The 21,529-nt window shown below is 34.1% G+C and overlaps 1 protein-coding gene across 2 annotated transcripts in view; it reads left to right on the top strand.

Moving 5' to 3' along the window:
* Positions 1 to 21,529, top strand: part of SPOCK3 (SPARC (osteonectin), cwcv and kazal like domains proteoglycan 3) — a 336,682-nt gene that overhangs the window by 220,650 nt on the left and 94,503 nt on the right. The window lies entirely within an intron of this gene.

The following is a 21,529-nucleotide window of genomic DNA, read 5'->3' as shown; positions in this document are numbered from 1 at the left end:
ACTATTTAAATTGAATGCAATCAATGTTTTCTTTTTTTCATATGAAAAAAAAGAGAATATGTTCACTTATTTTCTTCCAAACTAACTGATATAAACAGCTTCCACATGTCATAATTTTACATAATGTGGAATCTAAAATGGCTCAAAATTGCAACAAATAACTTTCATTAAGCCATGAATATTGAATAGCAATTATTGCTTAATAGGCTTTTTATAAGACACTATTTACAGTACAGCTGGTAAGTTGCTATAAATTCTGCTTGAATGTATCATGCAAATATCAACACCTGTGATACTTTCAGAGTATTAAGTCAAATTCATTTGGGTATTCTTAGTCTAATCTTTTCTGCTCCATAGTTTTTGAGAATTTTTTCTCCTTATTGACATTCTTTTTAACATTATGCCTTAATAGAATAGTGTCCATTTATTGTGTAAAAAGTATATCATTTTCTGTGGATGTTGGGAGTTGTTTTGAGGTAAAAGGTTTCCCAATATTTCTAGTCTGGCCAGTGTGGTTCAGTAGTTGAGTATCAACCTATGAACCAGGCGATCACAATTCAATTCCCAGTCAGGGCACATGTCCGGGTTGTGGGCTCCATCCCCAAAATGGGACTGCCAGGCAGCCTATCAGTGATTCTCTCTCATCATTGACATTTCCATCTCTTTCCTCCTCTCCCTTCTTCTTTGAGATCAATAAAATATTTCTAGAGGTCATATCCTCTTTGCCAATTCATTAAAAAATATTTCAAGAAATAGAAACACAAAATTATCTAAACTCAAACTATGGATTTACTAACTACCTTTTTATGTGTGGTTATGTTTTTAGAAAGCTAAAGGAAATAACATTTAAATATAAAACACCTTTAAGATGTTAAATGATATGTTTGCTCTTCGTTTCTGTGTAACAAATTATTTGTGGATAAAACCACAAACTCTTTCTGATTTAAGATGGTCTCTCATGAGGTTGCATACAAGCTGTTCCCTGAGTTAAAATCACTTCAAGATTTGCCTGGGACTGAAAAGTTCCACTTCCAGTGTCGCCCATATTTTTCTTTGTGGCTTCATCAGCTCATTTGCTGGTAGACTAAAGACCTCAGCTCTTACCATGCTGTGGGAGCCTCACCTTAGGGCTGACCACTCACAACGTGATATGAGCATGTGCGGGATGAGAGAGAGCAAGAGAAAGTGAGCACCCAGCACAGCGGGCAACCGCACTCTCGCAACCTGATCTTAAAAGTGACATCTCTTCACTTTTATCGCAATCTGTGTATTAGAAGCAAGTCAATGAGCTTAGCCCACACTGAAGGGATGACACTATACAAGGCTGTGAACCAGGATGCAGGGATCGTTGAGGACCATCTTAGAGGCTGCCCACCCACAGATATTAAAATATTTAAGAGATGGTTGCATGTTACAGTTTTCCCCCCTTTGTGGTAGTAGTTTATCTTTCTGATTATGGGAAGAGCAATGTTGCAACTGAAGAAAATGAAAAAAGTTCCAACATATATGGACTGAAACACTTCACATGTTTCTACGTTTTGACCCAAAGTTAGTAATCGATATTTTTTTTTAACTTTATTATTGCTAAAATCACAACACACAAAGTTCAGCATTTTCTGTTTCTCTTGTTCACAGATTCCGATTTTGTAATTTCTCCATGGAGAATGATGAGAGTGCTCTACATTCTCTGGAGGCATACATTGGTTGGCCTGGCTTCTAGCTATTGTTCATTCTAAATCCATTTGAACTGTGACCAAACATGTCTGCAGGACCAATATCTATTTGTATAGATGGCTTTGTTGTGAGCATGGTTTAGGGAGGCTGAAACCAGCACAGATGATCTTGATGTTCTGAGAGAAAGGGGATATTGGAATCTGGGCACGTACTCAAAAGGTCCCACAGATTATTTTATCAATATGGTCAGACAGATAACTGAATCACCAAAAGGTATAAGTATACTTTCCCCAAAATCATTCCTAGATTGTTTAAACAATAGTAGAAAATATGTCATTAATCAGTCTGACCGCTTTACCAGGTATGACACATGCAATTGGCCATTGCATTGTCCTCATTTTCCCATTTATTAAATTAACCTTATTTTAAATATTTTCTTCAGTACTACAGAAAAGGTCATTTTTTTTTTAACTTCATTAACTCAATTAGACTGGAATTTGGAAAAAAGTAAAATAAACTAAGGAATTTTACCTTATGTGTTCCTGATTTATTGTAACTTCAATAATTGGTGCCTTTCTAGTATAATGGCTTTTGCAAGAGAAAAATAAAGTAAATTATATTTACATAATTTTATTGAGAATATGTTTGTTGAAACATCCTATTTTCCTATTAAATGCAAACATAAAATGGCTTATTATATAGAATATAATGATCAAGACTATGGTTTTGAGCTATTTTTAATAGTATTGAGAGGGTCAGATAAAAGTAATTTAGAAGTTAATCATCATTTATTGAGTTTCTAATATATAAACACAGCTAAATCTGTTAGTGGGAATTATATAACCTTAAAAATGTACTTATTACAAAGGAAGAAAAGTTGAAAATTAACATTCTAAGTACTCAACTCAAGAAGTTAGAAGAATTGAAAATTAAAATTAAGAAAGTAGGAGAACAAAAGAGAGTAGAAGAAAGGAAATAATAAATATAAGGCAGGTCATTATTGAAATATAAATCAAATATATAATAGAGAATATCAACTAACCTAAAACTAGTTCTTTTGGGGGAAACTAATTAGAAAGACTATCCCTAGCAAGAATGATCAAGACAAAAGAGAGAGACACTTCTCCAATATCAAACATGAAGAAAAGGAACATCACTAGAGAATCTATAGACATTAAAAAGATCATAATAGCTTATTAACTATAATAATGAATATTGCACTTGATCAAATGTAAAAATTTCTACAAAAAGTCAATTTATCTAAAGTGATTCAGAACAAAATAGAAAATCTGAAATAGTTAGCAATTAGAGAAACATATTTTAAAAACTTTATCTCTAGGTTGAGGTGTTTTCTTCATGAATTATTTTAGATATTTAAAGAAGGAAACAAATATTGTACAAACACTTCTGGATGATAAAATTGAGTTTTGTGCAAATTAATTGTGATTAATTGCAGTATCAAAAGCTGACAAGAACTTAAAAAAATTGCAGGCTAATATTGCTCATGAATATGCATGCAACATTCTTAACAAAAAATAGCATATTCAATCCTACATAAAAGAGTCATACATAATGGAATCAGAGGCATGGAACAGACTGACAAATCTCAGAGGGAAGGGAGGAGCGGGGGGTTAGAAAGAGATTAACCAAAGACTGTACATGCATATATGAATGACCTATGGACATAGACAATAGGCTGGTGAAGGCCTGGGGTGGGGTGGGAGTGGGGTGGAGAAGGGCGATGGGGGAAATAAGGGGACATCTGCAATACTCTCAACAATGAAGACTTTTTTTTAAAAAAAAGGATGAAATAAAGAGTCATACATCACAACTCAGTGTTTATTCTAGAAAAGCAAGCAAGATCAACTAATTAATGTAATTAAGAAAATAAAAGAGTTAAACTGTATGATCCTCTCATAGAGATGGAGAAAAGTATTTGTTAAAATTCAATATCCATTCATGAGAAAAGCTCTTACTAAACTGGGAATGAAAGAAAACTCCCTTAATCTAGATTTTTCAATCTCAGTCTTCTTGTATGAATTCAATTAAATCTTGTCTCATCCTTTTAGTAACTAATGATTTATTTTATTTTATTATATACTACCTCTAACCTGTCAAAAAATCCTTTAGGTCTACCTTCAAAATATATTAGAATGCAACTGCTTCTCCACATCCCCATTGCTGGAACGTTTGTTAAGGCTGCCATCATGTCATGCCTTCATTAATGGGATTGCTTCCTTCACTACCTAGTTTCCTGTTATACCTTTGTCTTATTTCAATCTGTTCTCTAGGCAGCTGAAAGATGACCCCTTATAACTGCTTACATTAATTCTTATGTTCAAACTCGCTAATGGACCTTCTTATCATCCAGAATAAAAGTGAAAATCTTTTCAGAAGTTGGTATAACCTTATCAAGTTCAGATTCTTGGATTTTACTCCACTTGCAAGTTACAGGTTAGCCTTCCATTGTTTCGTGGATGCTGGAAGAAGACTTGGGAATCCTGGGTTAGGGACGTAGGATTTTATTACTCACAGTAAAAACAGTAGCCAGAGCTTCATATTTGTGTTGGATTCTCCGTGTCCCTAAGTTCCATGATCCTGTTATGGATACCAGCTCATGAAGTGGGCTACAATACAGGAGAAGAACATTGAGCTTGTGCTCTCATCACTTTTAGCAAGAGGAAGAAAACCTGCTCTTTGTCCAGGGGGAGACATTACCGCATATCTCAAGGTTACTTGCTGAAAATTATATCTTAAGAAATAGATAGCAGTCAGGGTCTATTTTTGGCATATCAGCATGAACATGTGATCAGTACCCATGGTGGATTGCATCTTCCAAGAAGCCTACAAGTCCGGACTCCTGTTAGAACTCTGTTTTTCTTATGCTCTTGGTATTCCTTGCTTACAGAGCTTTAGATTGCCCTATTTGCTTTTCCTCAAATAGATCAAGCTCCCTTCCCATCACCACTTTTTAAAAAAAAAAAACTCAGGGTGACTTTACTTGAAGTTTCCTCTACTTTGAATTTTCATAACTGACTCCTTCACCTCTTTCAATTTTTATTTTCTCAAATATTAACATTTTAGCTCTTAGCATCCCATTTAAAATCGCAACACAATCACCTTCCCTTCTTTACTTTTCTTCAGAGTTCTCATTACCATTTAAACTGCCTTTGGGAGGGCACTAAAGTGAGGCAGTAAGCATTTTGCCTTGGATTAGGAAATTCAAATTATAGAAAGTTATTCTATAGAAGTAATCAGAATAGACCTCATACATGCGCAACAAATAGTATTTATCACAATATTGTTTTTTGTAGCAATAAATTATTATAACAAATACATGTAGGCAAAGAATATTTTTAATACAAATACATCAGACAGCTGGCATGAAGTATCTTTGGGTGCTGATATTATGTGTGATTTTTATTTTACTTATGTGGTTCCCTAACTTCAGAGTATTCCATACTGTTTTCTGTTTATTTCCTTTTCTTCCAAGTTTTCCTTCACATTAATTTTATATTGTTCACATTTTCCCTCTACTTTTTATTCACTACTAAGAATTATGAAGAGTTTGAAGTTTCATCCTCATTGTAAGCAGACAAATTAGCCTGTGTCAGTTTCAGAGAAAGTAAAGGACACCAGAACCCTGTGTCAGAGACAGAGAACTTGGCAACCATAGGGAATCAGCATATCTGTTGATTCCTCTTGCTCTCAGTCCCATGGGGGCAACATGGGGTGGGCCAGGTAGATACCTGCCCACACTGTGTGTTGCATTATATGAGATAAATTTGAAGTTTAGGCAACACAAGATTTTTATAATGAGTAGTAAGCCTTCCTTAATTTCACTGATTATCTTTATTATTCTGGACAGTGAATAAATTTGGTTTCACTTCCATAGCAAGACAAATCTCTGTGTTCCATGTAAGTTTATAATACACCTTGAAAAGATTGTTTAGAACAATAGGCCATTGGTGCTATGTGTGTAACAAGTGCAGAAATGGGAGGAGTCCCACATGGAGAATTGGTCCCTGACATGCCTTACATTATTGGAAATAATAATATTGATGTCCTAGTCTGTTTGGCTCAGTGAATAGAGCCTGTGAACTGAAGGGTCCTGGGCTCAGTTTAGGTCAAGGGCACATACCTTCATTGCAAGCTCGATCCCTGGCACTGGTCAGGGCATGTGCAGGAGGCAACCGATGGATGTGTCTCTCTCACATCAATGTCTCTCTCTCTGTCTCTCCCTGTCCCTTTACTCTTTCTAAAAAATCGATGGAAAAATGTCTACAAACATGCTAGACAGGGGGGCCAAGTAGTGGGTAAGCCCCACCCCGTGAGAAAGAAAGCACATGAAAGAACTGAATAAAAGCAGCACCTGCTGGGCACCAGGAGCCAGGGAGAGCCTGGGAGGGGCTCTTGTAGAGGTGGGAGAGGCAGATGTTGCTGTATCTTCCTGGTCCAGGGAAGGCCTTTGTTGTTTATCCAAAGATCAGAAGGAAAGCATCAAAAGTTGTGCTTTTTGTTTTTTGTTTGGTCGTTTTGTTATTTTTAGCAATTACAGTTTATTTTGAAAATCTCTTCTGAACTCAGTGTGAGAAAAGATTCAGAGACCAAATTAATGTTATTAGTAATATCATCATTTTAATATTGTAGTAATGAGGTTTTTCATATCTGAAATTAGAGTAAAATTTGACACTCACATTTACATTTTCCTCCCAGAGAATACTTTGTTAGCAAATTTATCAATGTATGTAGTTTTCAGTGCTTTTGTGCTAATAGGATTCTAGTAAAAAGTATAGCTGCTTGTGTTAATTATTATATCAATCACAGTGACCTTGCATGAAGGTTGGAGGGATATTAGGTACACGGAAGGACTTTCCCATGTTATCAGTGACATAGTTCTTAATATCATATTGCTTAATATACAAAGATAAAAAGCAGAGTGCATCAATTCATATACATCTTATCAGTCTAATTCCATCCAGACAGCCATCCTTCTATAAATCAAATAGACTACTGCCTCATGTAATGAAATTAAGCAATTTTTTAAAATTTTACCTAGATCTTATCTCAATGAGGAATCAGGTAAAATCCCCTGAAATTGACATTTTAGCAACAAAAATTTCCCAGTATTATATTTTACTTATAAACCATGAAACAACTTCAGAAGAGTTCACTGGTGGATGGGTATTCTGAAAGAAACACCAGTTAGAAACAAGGCTTATTTAAAAACAGAATGAATATTTCAACTTATATTGACTTAATTATCATATTGTTGCGTATAGTTTTGATATTGCCAGAATTAGTCAGAATTTAACTGAAAAGTCTGAACTTATATGAGGAATACCTGTTTGGTAGGAAAAGGGCTTTTAAGGATGTGACTAAAGATTAATACTGAAGAGCACTCAGTTTAGGAATTTTCTTGATAAAAGAAATGAAATACCTTGCCATTAGTACCAAAAATATAACTTATTAATAACTAATAGAACATCTTTATATCTTTTTACATAAATTATGAACTTATTAAAGTTAATGTTAAACAATGCAACAAGCTAATATATTTTAGGCTATTGCTGTGCTTCTGGGATATATGTATAACCTTAGAAAATGCATATCACATGCAATTTTCCAAGAGCAATAATGGTAATAAATATGAAATGTGAGTTTCTGTCACTACTTAGGAAATATCACAGTTCATATTATCTTACTCTAAACCTCTGTATCCATGCACTTTTAATGTATAAATTTATAGAAGTGCTTGGAAAGAAAGAAAAGATCTAAAAGTACAAGACAAACCAGAAAGATCCAGTAATAATGGAGAAGGTAGATCAGATTCCCGACAGTTTTCTGAGCAAGGCCTATTGAGAACCTGATACTGGTTCCTCCTGCTCTTTAAAGGTGCTTAAAATTTTAATATTCTCACCTGTAGCATATTCAGTATCAGAAACTATACTACACACAGCTAACATAAGAGAAATGAACTTTTAAGTGCAAATAAACCCAAATCATAGATTTAGTGTTCTAAACAATGCAACTAGCAGGTTATAGAGAAGAGATACTAATTATTGCCAGTTATTCGTGTTTTTTTTAAAAAAAATAAATATTTCTTGAGCATTTATACACATATATTAAGAAGTATTTTAGTCACCGGGGTTATAGAACTGAATAAATATGTAGAAATCTCTGCTCTGAAAGAGTTTATATTCTGTTGGGGGTAGATTGATCATAAACAAAATTAAAATCTAGAAGATGGATATTAGATAGATATCAGGTAAGCGGATACAATGTAAGTTGCCTTTAATTTACAACAATGGATTGTTTTAAAATGATATTTCTATTTCAGTGCTAAAGGAAATGAAAGCACTAGCATGACTAAGCTAGAGTAATGTTTGTACTTGTGGCTTGTGTGAATATTGGAAGACTGTGTGTGTATGTACACGCACAGAAAAAAAAATGGTAGAGGAAGACATAAATGGAATCCTTAAAACAGCCCATTTACTCTCTTTGAAAAGGGGCAAGTGAACATATTTATATTTTTTTTAGTCCCAAATCTAATAGGGTTTGTATTTATATTTAAAAAATTATTTAAAGTGATCTTAACATAAATATTATAGAACATGGTATTTGGGGACAAATATAAATTGATCTCATGGAAGTATGTCTTAGATAATGTGGGTTAACTTTCTTTTCTATACTTCATCTTATAATCATTTGACAGGAAATGCAAATATTTTCCATAAGTCCCTTGTATGTTAATCTGAGTGCCTGACCTTTTCATAATGCAGTATTATTTTTAGTACTTTCTCTTTGAGTTATCTTCTCTCATGGAAGGCTGCCTTTTTTTAAAAAAAATTTTTATGGTGCCAGAATAATTATTAAAGAGCTGTCAATTGAACTATGGTTGTCATTGTCCATTTTTACAAGGAGAGAATATTAAACAGGATTTATGTCAATTTTGAAAGAATAGCTCCTTTCTACATACAAAACACTTGTTGCTTATGATAGACTAAAATATTACTATAATCAAAGATGATAAAACCTACACAAATATAACAAAAACCATAAGTGAGGAATGTTGACAGCTTTTATATGTGGAAACATTTGTTACTTTGTGTTTTAAGACTCAATTTTAACTGCTATTCTCTCCTCTCTACCCCCACTGTTTTTAGAAAAAAAATAGTGTGTTTTCATCATAATTATATTAAACTAGAGGCCTGTTGCACAAAGAGATTCATGCAATAGGCCTTCCTTTCCCCTGGCTGCTGGCACCAGTTTTCCTCTGGCACCCGGCACCCAGGCCTTCACTCTGGCTGAGCTCCAGCTGGAGCTGGCCCTGGGGCCTTGAGGCTTTCGCTGCTCTGGCCCCAGGGCTGTCAGGCTTCACTCCACTGCTTGGAGCCTATGTATGCAAATTAACTGCCATCTTTGTTAGGTTAATTTGCATACTCTCCTGATTGGCTGGTTTGCGTAGCGAAGGTATGGTCAATTTACATGTTTGTCTATTATTAGGTAAGATGTACTTTATTTTTTAAAGGGCAGTCATGCTTCTAGAAAAATAAAATATTTTTCTAAGTAAAGTTACTCAAATGCATCTAGTAGTAAAAGGATTACGTTTTAAAAACTAGATAGGATTCAGGAATAAGAGAGCTAGCAATTTCCTAAAAAATGTCCACAAAATAGCATAACTATAACTTTGTGTGATGGTCCACATTTCTCATTGAAATCTATTACTTTGACATTCTTTAAATGAAAAGTTTCTAACGGAGTAAAAATCACTACATTTTGCTATTATTTTTCACTCTGTCTATTAATGATATACATCTTATATAGTCAAAGTTTTCAAATATTATATTGAAATCTTTTTGAAAATTATGTTCTTACATAGGCGAAGATGAATAATTCAAGCTGGATGTGGTGTAGGTATCACCTAGGATGAAAAAACAATAGCTGTGGAATACCTTGTTTTTCAATTAACAAGGAAAGTAGTAGAAACCTTGCTGTTGATTACAAATGAAGCACTACATACTATTAGCAAGCAAGAATGAAACAGATATTTGAGAAATAGAGGTTCTTCATTTTATGGGGGGGGGGGGAACTACACAAAATGTTTGCTAATAAAATGTTTACCAAGGTTTACAACCTCACTGTAAGGTTATTTAAATTCCTAAAATATATTTGGTCCTTTAGATGATCCTACTGAAATCTTCTAGGGAAGATTTCTGATCTCGGCTCAGGGGGCAAAAATAGGAGCAATTAGCGATGTTGGTCAGTGGTCTCTGTGTATCTTCAATGTGGACACATTAGGAAAGAAATTATTCACAACGTTCAACTCCTGAAGCACTTTGGCATCACTGGGAATAAAATGAAGATTTAGAATATGTATGGAAATCTAGCAGATTGCTCATGCATGCACTGGGAAGAATTAGGAAATTAATTTCAAGCTAGTACTCTCAGAGCCCCAACCCATCAATTGAAAACATAACAATCCTGCAAATTTGTTTCTAACATAAAGTAATATTATTTTTTTTATTTAAGAAAACATTCATCAGGATAAAGAAAAATCAAATATTATTGGCATAAGTGAATCATTAACAGAGTTTTAAAATTCTACTCTTCTGTAGTGTACTAGTAAATCTTAAGCAGAAAGTAACTCAAATGTTCTTTAGCATTTTTCCTTTATGTTGACCAACTTCCTTGTTTATTCATAAGTCTTTAAAATTTTATTTTGGAATTATTGTTGAAAGTTGTGTTCAACATAAAGAGAAAAATGGTAATGGAAGAAATACAAATTAACGATCGAGGGAAATAAAACCAAAATTATAAAGAAAAATGTTTATTTTGATTGGTAATAGCAGCAACCTATGACACGATAATGCTATAGCATTTCTATCGATACATTAACAATATTTTCTAAGACCCAATGGCTATTTACCATACAAATGCTGCTGGAAAGAATGGTTCATTAGACATTTTAGTAGTGAAATATTTACTGGACATAAATGTGACCCCGTTTGTACAAATAATTTCAGTTCACCGACACCAGTTTATTTCATATCATAGGGATCTCCTTCAGAATTTTTCTACCTGCTGTTGTGAATGCCTTGGAGGCTATGGAGTTATTGCAAGGCATTGATATACATCATTAAATGTTTGCATCATTTTTCAGAAATGTTATGAGTAAAAAAACAAAAAGTTGCTTTCTGTCATATAATTTCTGAATGAACAACAGTAAAAATATGACTCCTATCAAATGGGAGTCCCAGGAGAGTGTTTTGTTTTAGTTTTAGTTTTAAATGTTGACTCGTCAAGGATGCAAAGTGCTATTGCAGAAGAAAGGCTTTGTTATCTTCCTGCCCTATATCTGTACATAATGAAAAGGACATTGTCTAACTAAACTTAGAAGCTTTTCTCCTGACTTGAAGCTATGAAATATCTGTTGGATCTTTCTTTTGGAAATGGCCATAGGCTACCTTACACCTCTTTTAAGGCCTTTCAGCACTAAAACATTTGAAATGAAATTATTCTAACTTTTTTCTTTAACATTTGATCAACATATTGAACCTAGAGATGGGCTAGAAACTTTAAGGCAAAATCCATATTGAGAACAAACAGGAGATTCTTCGCAAGTGTAATGAAGTCATCAATTGGCTCCCTAAGAACCAGACTATAGATAAAGTAGAATGTGAACATCAGCAGAAAGACCTGAATAAAGCCTGCAACCCCCATCATTACCAAGCTATACCAAGAGGAATGCCTGGTGGCTTTCTGGTGGTGGAGCTCCCTTCCGGTAGTGCCTCCTTTGGGCCCACCATTGAAGAGGTTGTTCCAGAAAACAAAACAAAACATTGCACAACACCAATTTGTAGCAAATTTCATGGCATTTTTAACACCAAGCCGGGCATTCTTGATACGTGAATATGGAGCAGGTGTAAGGGAAATAAGCAATATGGACGATGTGCATAGGGAAAGGGAAAAACATTGCATAAGCATGGTCCTGTAAGTGAAAAATGCAATGTCTTAACAAAGCTGTATGTAAAATTGGGAAAACAATTGTACATCTATGTTCATTGGGCTCTTGTCCCTCTAAGTATAATGCAGAGAGTATATTTTAAGAGTTTGAGGTAATAGTCCATTACTTATTAAATTTCTAAAATAGAACAGGAGGATTTTTTTGGTCTGAAACGTATATACCTGGAATAACTTTCTCCTCACCACACCTAGGGGAAGAGGTTAAAGATTGTGGAGAAAGGGCAAAAGTTAAAATATCTCTTACCAGCAGCTAGGTTGCATTGAGATGAAGGTAACATTTTAAAGTTCTGTTAAAGACAGTAGTCTGAAAACTCAGTTCAAACAGCCCTCACACCTTTCCACAAAGAGATTTCAAATGAGATCTGGAGAATGTAGCCTGAAACAAATGCCGAAGGTGACAACTTTCTATTAAAAGATGTCTAATTTTCCTCCTGGCCTTTAGAAAATGGAAGTTCTGCAGATGCGGCCACGTATGCTGTGTGGCTCTTAGTATGCTGACAGGAACCTAAGAACCCACAGGGTTTTCGTGGTCGCTGAACATAAAACTCAATGAATAATTCATAAGCTGCATTTTAATTTTTCCTCCTGTTCTATAGTTAGTCAAGATTCACCAATTACCCAACATCTGCATTTCATCCCAATCTAAGGGTTTGTAAAATTTAGCTTCACCCAAAGGATTATGATAACAGAACTTATTTTCTCTTGATGACAATGATAAAGATGCTATTCAAACAATAATTCCCCACCCCAAATTTCGCTAAGCTTTGTGAAAAAGAATGTCTACTAATCATTCATTCAAGTGGTTATGTAAATGTATGTGTATAACTTCGAGAAGAAGAATATTATTTGATTTCTTAGTAAGATATAGACATATTTGCATAATTGTTTAAAGTGAGTTGCAAAAAAATTAATGTGATTTCCTTTAGTTATCTTAAAATAGAACCAATTTAGTAACTCTTTCATCTTGCACATTAGGAAATTCACAAGCATGACATTAACTTTAATGTATATTTTCTTGTGAATTATGTTTCTGTTTTCTTTATTTATTCACACTTTCAAGTCCAAGATTAAGTTTCTATGCTTGGGGAACTTAGAGAAGTTAATAAGTATTTTTAAAATATAAATTATCCTCAGAATATTTGAATTAATTTCCGATTTGAAACCAAGAAGGTTGGGAATTACTTTCTACACTTTCATTTTTCAACCATGTTAAAATGAGATGTATCTTAGATTTTAATATGTCTAGGTTGCTTCAAATATCTGTGTTATTAATGTTAATATTATGTTATAGCAAATTTACCCCCAAACTTCAGTGGTATGATGCAATATTAATTTACTATACATGCATTAAATCAAAAAGGGTAGTCATGGATGAGTGGAGGTTCTCTTTTTTCTGTTGATTTAGGGATATGACTCTTACTATAAGTATGCTTATAGAGTTCCCTTCTTTACAAATGTCATAGTAGTGTGTAAACATCGATCTATACATCCCCTGAAGTTAGTGGGGCAGAATTATGATAAGGGTATATTTAGCCTGTTGTTGGGAAGTGATGAAAGGAACTCAGGACTACCCAAATTTCCCACCAAAGGATACATGTGCAAAGCGGGGGGGGAAAAGTAAATAAATTAATACTTATCTCATGCTGAAACGCATGCCCATCTGCCATGCTATTACCCATGAAACACCCTTTATTTAAACTTAAATGTCTTTGCCTACTTAATGGTACAAATCTAAGTAATCCAAGATCAAATTTTATCAAACCAATGTAAATGAAACAAACAAACAAAACCAAGTGAATGCGGCTTCCAAGACATAACACAAAGTGAGTAGACAAATGTTATTATTTACCTAAGATCTGCAGCCAAGTTCCAGCAGTCTCGGTTACCCATTTGGGCTCCCGCTCAATATAGATAGACAGCAGCAAGCTCCCAGGAGAGTATCTGCCAGGCCAGTTGAACGTAGCCTTGTGATCCCTCACCCAGGGACTCACTAACCTTTTATTCAGCCCAGCAATTCTCCTTACCAGACTCTGGTCAGTGAAAGAACAGCAAACATGATAAATCATTAGCCATCTTTCTATTTCTTGCAGGCAGTGCTTAATGGGAGAGTTGGGAAATGCATAGTGGTCTTCATCTACTATATGTTTTATGGCCTCCAAATGGTGAGGAGAAAAAAAAAAACTGTCAGAAGGGCAAGAGAGATAGTTGTATTTTTTAAGGGAAATTAGCATGAGATTGTAGATTAATTGGATTTCATTGTTCTAAAAGTCAAGTGAGAAACAACAAAAATGCAGTAAATTAGCAGTATTTTAAGAGTTAAAATAATTGTTGAAAAGAAGCCTATGTAAATCACTCTTCCCCATACAGTTGTAAAGAGCCAAATTGCTCATTTCCCCCGATGCTTGCTTCCTAGATGAGTAATAGAGAACATGTTGCAGATTCTGAAATATGAGATTGAAAGAGTCTTTGATAAACTGAAGCTACTGACCAAAATAATGTAAAATGCTTTGTCGTGCTCCTTTATGTTATAGCATAATATAATTTGTTAGGAAAAATAAGACTCTTGTTTAATTTTTTTTTTTTTTTGGCAATTTTAAAAAATGTATTGGGGTGACATTGGTCAACATGCTCATATAGGTTTCAAATGTGAGTTTCTATTAAATCTCTTTCAATTCAAGTTGACTGACTTTTAATGTGGAAAATCGTAATGACTTTTAAGGATTTAATTTACACACTATTTATGAAAAGTTTAATTCAGTAAGAAAATAATGTGCCGAAACTGGTTTGGCTCAGTGGATGGAGCGTCGGCCTGCGGACTGCGGGGTCCCAGGTTCGATTCCGGTCAAGGGCATGTACCTGGGTTGCGGGCACATCCCCAGTGGGAGATGTGCAGGAGGCGGCTGATCGATGTTTCTCTCCCATCGATGTTTCTAACTCTCTATCTCTCTCCCTTCCTCTCTGTAAAAAATCAATAAAATATATTTTTTAAAAAAGAGAAAATAATGTGATAGAGTTTCTACTTCTTAAAAGACACATAGCAAAGAAAATATGAGCCACCCTTAGTGCTTCAAGCAGGTACTCCCTCCCTCCCAAGTTTATTTCTTCCTCTCCTCCTCCTCCTCCTCCTCCTCCTCCTCCTCCTCCTCCTCCTCCTCCTCCTCCTCCTCCTCCTTTCTCTCTCTCTCTCTCTCTCTCTCTCTCTCTCTCTCTCTCTCTCTCTCTCTCTCTCTCTTCCATTTTCTCTCATTCTTTTATCCATTTAGTGCTATTTATTAATTTGTGCCAAATTCAAGGAAATATGCTGGAGTAAAAATTATCAGTTGTGATTAAAAGATGAAAAGCTATTAGTGGAAAGGGAAGACCATGTGTAAAGTTTGGGAAAAGATTGATCAGCAAAGTATAAAAACAGAACATTAGCTGGCAATGTAGATAAAGTATATGGACTCACTTTCTGAAATAATTTCTTGGTATAATCCACTAATCCTTTTCAGTTTGTCCCGATGACCACTACCCCTAAATGCAAAAGAACAAAGGGAAGAAAACCCCATTGTCTGTGTCATCTGTTTTTCTACTAATTAAATTGAGGGTCAGATGAGGCATGTTGATATGACTGTTATTTTTATTGTTTATCCACAAAAAAAGGTAACTTGATTGCTTTCCAGTCTTTTCAACTGTAGCATTCAATTTCTCTGAAAATTAGTAAAGTGAAAGAGTGAAAATGCTTCTCTAATCTACTGAGACATAAGGTGAGATTAAAGTACATTGATTGAGAAGCCCCAAACTTTTTATTCACTCGCAGAAGAATCAATTATGTCTGGCTATGGTCCCATGGTTAGGATGACGTATGCATTTGCAGAGGAGCACAGCCCTGTAGCTGAAGAACAATACTTGAAGTCCCAAGATATTGTCATGGAACATACATTTGTCCTTTAGATGTAAGAGGATTGATGGGAGTAATCACAGGGCAAAATACACTGTGATTTTATACATAGTGTAAATTTATACATAAGGTTCATTAAGGCATCCCTCCAAACCAGGGACGCCATTCCTGAAGCTTGTTTGTTGTGAAAAGGTAGAATATCTGTTTTCCTAAGTAACCTCCCTGTTGTAAGCTTAATGGCGGCTCTAAAGATATATCTGCATCTTAATTGCTATAATCTGTGTGTAGTATCTTATTGAGCAAAAGAGAGAGGTTTATCTTATATGGTGAAAATTGTGATTAAGTTGAAGATCTTGAGAGGGAGAGGTTTTCCTGGATTATTAGAGTGGGCCCTAAATGCATTCACAATGTATCCATCTAAGAGGGAGACGGGAATTTCGACAAAAACACAAAGAGAGGAAGCGGATGGGAATAGAGAGCAGAGAAAGATGCAACCACAAGCAAAGGAATGCTGACAGCCACCAGATAACCTAAAACTCCCTGAGAGAGTCCAATGAAACTGCTATTGGATTTTTGACCTCCCTAACTCTGAGAAATTAAGTTTCTGTTGTTTTAAGCCAGAAAGTTTTAGGTAATTTGTTATAGGAGATATAGGAAATAAAAACAATTTACTCCATTTCTGCAGGCACCACCTAACTAAAGGTAAATCAGGAATGTGTCAGAATGTTTGACCTAGTGACTCTAGAACAGTGATGGCGAACCTATGACGCGCGTGTCAGAGGTGACATGCAAACTCATTTTTTTGGTTGATTTTTCTTTGTTAAATGGCATTTAAATATATAAAATAAATATCAAAAATATAAGTCTTTGTTTTACTATGGTTGCAAATATCCAAAAATTTCTATATGTGACACGGCACCAGAGTTAAGTTAGGGTTTTTCAAAATGCTGACATGCCGAGCTCAAAAGGTTCGCATCACTGCTTTAGAATATGCTTTTTTTACATTAAATTTATGTCCAATCCCATGTAATTAAAATGAGCTCTGTTGCTGCCCACCTGCTTTCTACTTACCTGTGAATAGAGAGACTCTAAAGAGGTTAGATGTATTTTTAGGCCATGGACTGTAGGCCTTTACTTTAAGTGACTCCTTTGTCTTCCAAACTTCAAAGCCAGGAGAAATCGCAGAAGTAGGGAAGAAGTGGGTATTTGGCCCAGTCTTTTCTCCTAATGAAGCAGCTGTCATGGGAGCAAGACAGAGACTCAGAATTAGGGGAGCATGAGTATAGGTTTTAAAAAAGATAACCATATGGGCTGTTAAAATACAATTGATAAATAATATTTAAAGAGAGTATGTGTGACACAATCTTGTAGAAAAAGTGTTCTTGGGGGGGTCAGAAAAAATTTACAATAGAAATGGCATGAAAGATGAATAGATATTGGCCAAATAAGCTCAATGTTGTCCTTATTACTTCCTAAACCATAGGAAAACCTCACTCCAAGCCAGGCCTATCTTTTTGTTCCCAAACTAATTCTAAGATCCATGAATTCAATGTCTCTATCCACGTGTTATCTCCAAATTGTAAAATAATTCTTGAACACATTGTCGAGTATATTCATGAATAAATATATGAACAATATTTAGAAGGGCACATAGGTACTATTTGTAGGTTAAACGATAAAAAGTTATTAGATGAGCTAGTGATGGGGTTTTGACAGTGCATAATTCATATCCTAGAGTGTGCTAGGTAAGTTATAGCTATAACTGTAAGTAACAATATATTATAAATAAAAGAAATACAAACATTTTAAAAGGCCTCTCTGATAACTTTTTATATATGCTACCAGTTACCAAGATAGCACTCCTTGAAGAATGTTTCCTTGTCTGGCAAATCTTACTTTATTCCTGATTTCACCAGAAGGCATCAACACATGCTTAGAAGTACATACTTTCAGGACAGGAATTAAAATCTGGTAGAGAGAGAAAAACTTAGACATCTGAACTTTACTAGTTAACTTGAAAAATATCGTGAAAGCTAATGTGTAGAGAAGACTTTGTACTCTTCGTCTTTTCTCTTTGTCTATAATTCAGACTCAAGCAAAATGTGGTAGCTTTCTTTCTCCTTTCTAATTTCTATAACTTTCCTTGTCCCATGAAGCAGTAAGCAAGGAGGAGGTCAGTAGCAATGACTTCCATGAAGATAAGACATGGAGAAAAAGTTCTGTTTTCCTTCCCTGAGTTTGGGATGACCTTTAATGATTTTTTCTTAAATAAATGGTGATATTCAAATGGTTGAATGCTTCTGATAATGCTTTCAGGTCTATTTATTGAACAGTAGTGAAAATATTTGCTTCTGTTTAGAAAAACAAACAAATCAAAAGAAGGTTTCATAATCAAGACATATTTTTATATATAAAACATATTTTGAATAATCAGTCTTTTCCCCGTGTCTTTTGGTAAAAGTTGCTTTGTTTCACGTCATTTTCTTTTAGGTAGAATATTTTTCCTTTTAAGCTGCAAATCTGTCACTGTTATTTTTTAAATGCGAACACATTTTTTCAAATATAGAATCTCCTTGACCTTTAAGAATCACACATTTTTGTGAACTCAAATTTTAGTCATTCTTTGCTCAGTGCTGACATATAGAACTGTTTAAGGTTAAAGTAATATCACAGTTAATGGTTGAAAGCTTGCTTTATCTATGAACATAAATAATTGAAAAAATTAAGAATTTCCAGATTCTTATTTTGAATATATGATGTTATACGATGTAGACTTAGCAATCATATTAATATGCTCATATCTGGAGTGAAATATACCTGTCAACACATTTAATAGAACCAATTCACATATTCCTCTGTACTCTCTAAATCAGAATCACATATATGGTATATTATTTATTATACCATGTAAATTTCAGGTTTAACTAGCCAGATATAGTCTCTAGGCAACATTTATTGGTGGTAGTGAATCTTTCTTTAAATAAAATTTGAAGCAGCTATGCTTTCATTTTTTTCACTTGTTAATGTAATTTATGTTAGGAATAGATTTCAGAGATATATTTTATTAATCAGTCCTTTCACTGTATTTTATTTTTTTTCTATCACTGTATTTTAAAATATGTCTATAAGTGGACTTTTTTATTAAATCTTTGTCCTTTGTAAAATATATAGAGCAAGTAGATATTCATACTGCAGAATAAGCTGTGCCAGCTCATTTTATGTATTTAATGATATTTTCTAGTATGAATTAAGATTTACTTTTTATTTTTATGGTATCTCTTTTACTTAAAATTAAAATTGATAGATCATCTATTTTATTTCATTGCTCAAATTACTGTCATACCAAGTAGAGAAATCATATAAAGCATATTGTGGTCACTATAGTTTTAAAAAGTTCTGTATGCCTGGTAGAGCATTCTAAATTTCTTTTAATTTTATTGCCCCAAAAGGTAATTTATTGCACTTATACCATCTGTTTATTTCTAATGCCCCTGATGAAAAAAGTAAGGGCAGCCTTATTTCTTGAAGAGTTGTGGCCTGTAGGGAAGAAATCATGACTTAGCAGCTGTGTCTTAAGGAAGAATTTCTCCACAATTCAGGCAGAACTTATAAAAACAACAACAAACATGACTGCCTAAAGAAGTTGAAATGTTAGATATATTGAGAAGTCAAGAATACCTCAAGTTGCCTTTAGTTGAGATTTTCACAGAATATTTCTGTTCACTTGAATGCTGTTTTTATCAGATTACAATCAAATTCTTCTGCTGAAGCAAAGTCATTAAGAATTACATTAATATAGGTGCATAGAAAGAAAAGCAAATACACCTACAAAATTAGGAATTAGATACTGATGTTTCCCTGGTAAGATAAATACATAAGAAATACATTGGCATTTTATTTGGTTTGCATATTTGTGGCCTAAAGGATGAACGTGTATCGTATGTGATGTCAGATCCAGGAACTGTAAGATTTTAGAGAAATAAGTAATATGAAATAATTATTTTTATGATTTATTGACAATGTCCCTTGATGTTGTAATAGAAGTATTATTTGATTCTTAGGTATGCTTTATGTGGAAAAAAGCATACCTCTTTAAACACAACCTTCTTTTTATCTTCCCTCTTTCATTAGTTAACAGGGCTCCCTCCTTATCTTTCATTTGCCACCTTGAGATAGCCGAGTTTTGCAACTTCAGCATTCCTAGCAATCTCTTGCTTCACTCAACATCACCCTTCACACCATAATGATATATTTGTTTCACTTGATAACAGTAAGTCAAGTTCTAAAATTATAATATATAGCCAGTATACACTGTCTGCTTCTAATTTTTGAGTGCCTTCATATTAGCAGTTTTATTAAGGATTTATAGACTCATGGAATTCTCAGGATCAGATGATCCATACTGATGAAGCTTAGCATTGTATAAATGAAGAAATTAAGACCTGGAAGGGGGGGGGGCGGGTTCTGACTTGCCAAGGCTAATAACATGCTCACATATGAAACTTAAATCAAATTGGAATGAGATTTTTTTCTGCTAATCATTTTGGTAACATCATTTATGTTCTTTCCAAAGTCAATGTACATCCTAACACATGGAAATCATGTTCAAATTATATTTTTAAATTGCACAACATGATTAACTAAACATAAAACCAAGTATCATACTTGATTAAACAGATGTAGCTGCGATTAAATTGTAACTATTAGAAAATTAAGAGACTGATGTGCTTTCATACATAACTGATGCTGGAGATTCATACTGAGGACCAGAATGAGAGGAAAAGCAGGAAGACAAGAAGGTAGCTCAGGGACAAGAAGATGGTATGACTCAACTGCCTCAAAACCAGTCCTGTAAAGAAGCACTAGCAACAGTATAAATTCATCTTTGTTAGTTTAATTTTCAGCTATTAGAAACATAATTACATGAATATTGGTGTGAAACTACTTAGTGCCTTGAATGGCAGAATATATTGTATTTGTATATAATATATTATCATAGATAGATAGATAGATAGATAGATAGATAGATAGATAGATAGATAGATAGATGATAGATAGATGGTAGATAGATAGAAATAGATATAGATATATATTACAAAGCAAAAATGTACATAAATCCAGTTCTGATAAAGTACCTTCTATTGATTAGAATTCTGAACTTGGTAATAATTTCTCCTGATGTATCTGCAAAGCAGATAATTTGCATAATTGTATGCCTTGTTTTGATTACGCAAAGTGAAAGAAAAATACAAGTAGAATATTTTATTTCTTATTTCTCTCTACTCCATTTCTATGATTTATATGTTTTGAAGTGGTATAGAATACTGTTTCAAGTTTTCCAGTCAGTGTTTTAATTTCCATTAGAATTTTGTACCAATTAATTTATGAGTAATAGCAGCATGGTTATTTTTTTCCCTTGTATCTCTTATGATGTGGACTCTGTGGCCACGCAAGATTTTAAAGTGGTCTTTTGGCAGAATTTACAAAATTGAAATGAATAAAATGCATTTGGAATTATGATAGGTTTCATGAAAATCTTGAGAGAGACAAGCGATGAGAGGCAGGGAGGAGGGAGAAGAGAAAATAATAGACACTAAAACATATTTTAATTGATTTTCAGAGAGAGAGGGAGAGAAAGAGAAACATTGATGTGAGAGGGTAACATCAATCTGCTGCCTCCTGTTATGCCTTCCTCCCCCAAACCAGAGCCTGCAACTCTGGCATGTGCCCTGACCAGGAATCAAATGGGCAACATTTTGGTGCATGGAATGATGCCCAACCAAATGAGCTAGGGCAATAAACATTTTTAAATTTGAAGTATATAATTTGAACTTCTTTTCCTCTAATGAAGATCCTTAATATATTTCTTAATAGTCTTGGAGATTGCGTTTTTGTGTGTTTAACTATTAATGACAATAAAATTTAAAGAAAAAAAAATCAAATGTGTCT

This window comes from Myotis myotis, unplaced genomic scaffold (genome assembly GCF_014108235.1).
Source record: "Myotis myotis isolate mMyoMyo1 unplaced genomic scaffold, mMyoMyo1.p scaffold_m19_p_6, whole genome shotgun sequence".
NCBI classification, from domain to species: Eukaryota; Metazoa; Chordata; class Mammalia; order Chiroptera; family Vespertilionidae; genus Myotis; species Myotis myotis.
The sequence above is the reverse complement of the archived record's forward strand: the minus strand, read 5'-3'. Positions and strand labels throughout refer to the sequence as shown.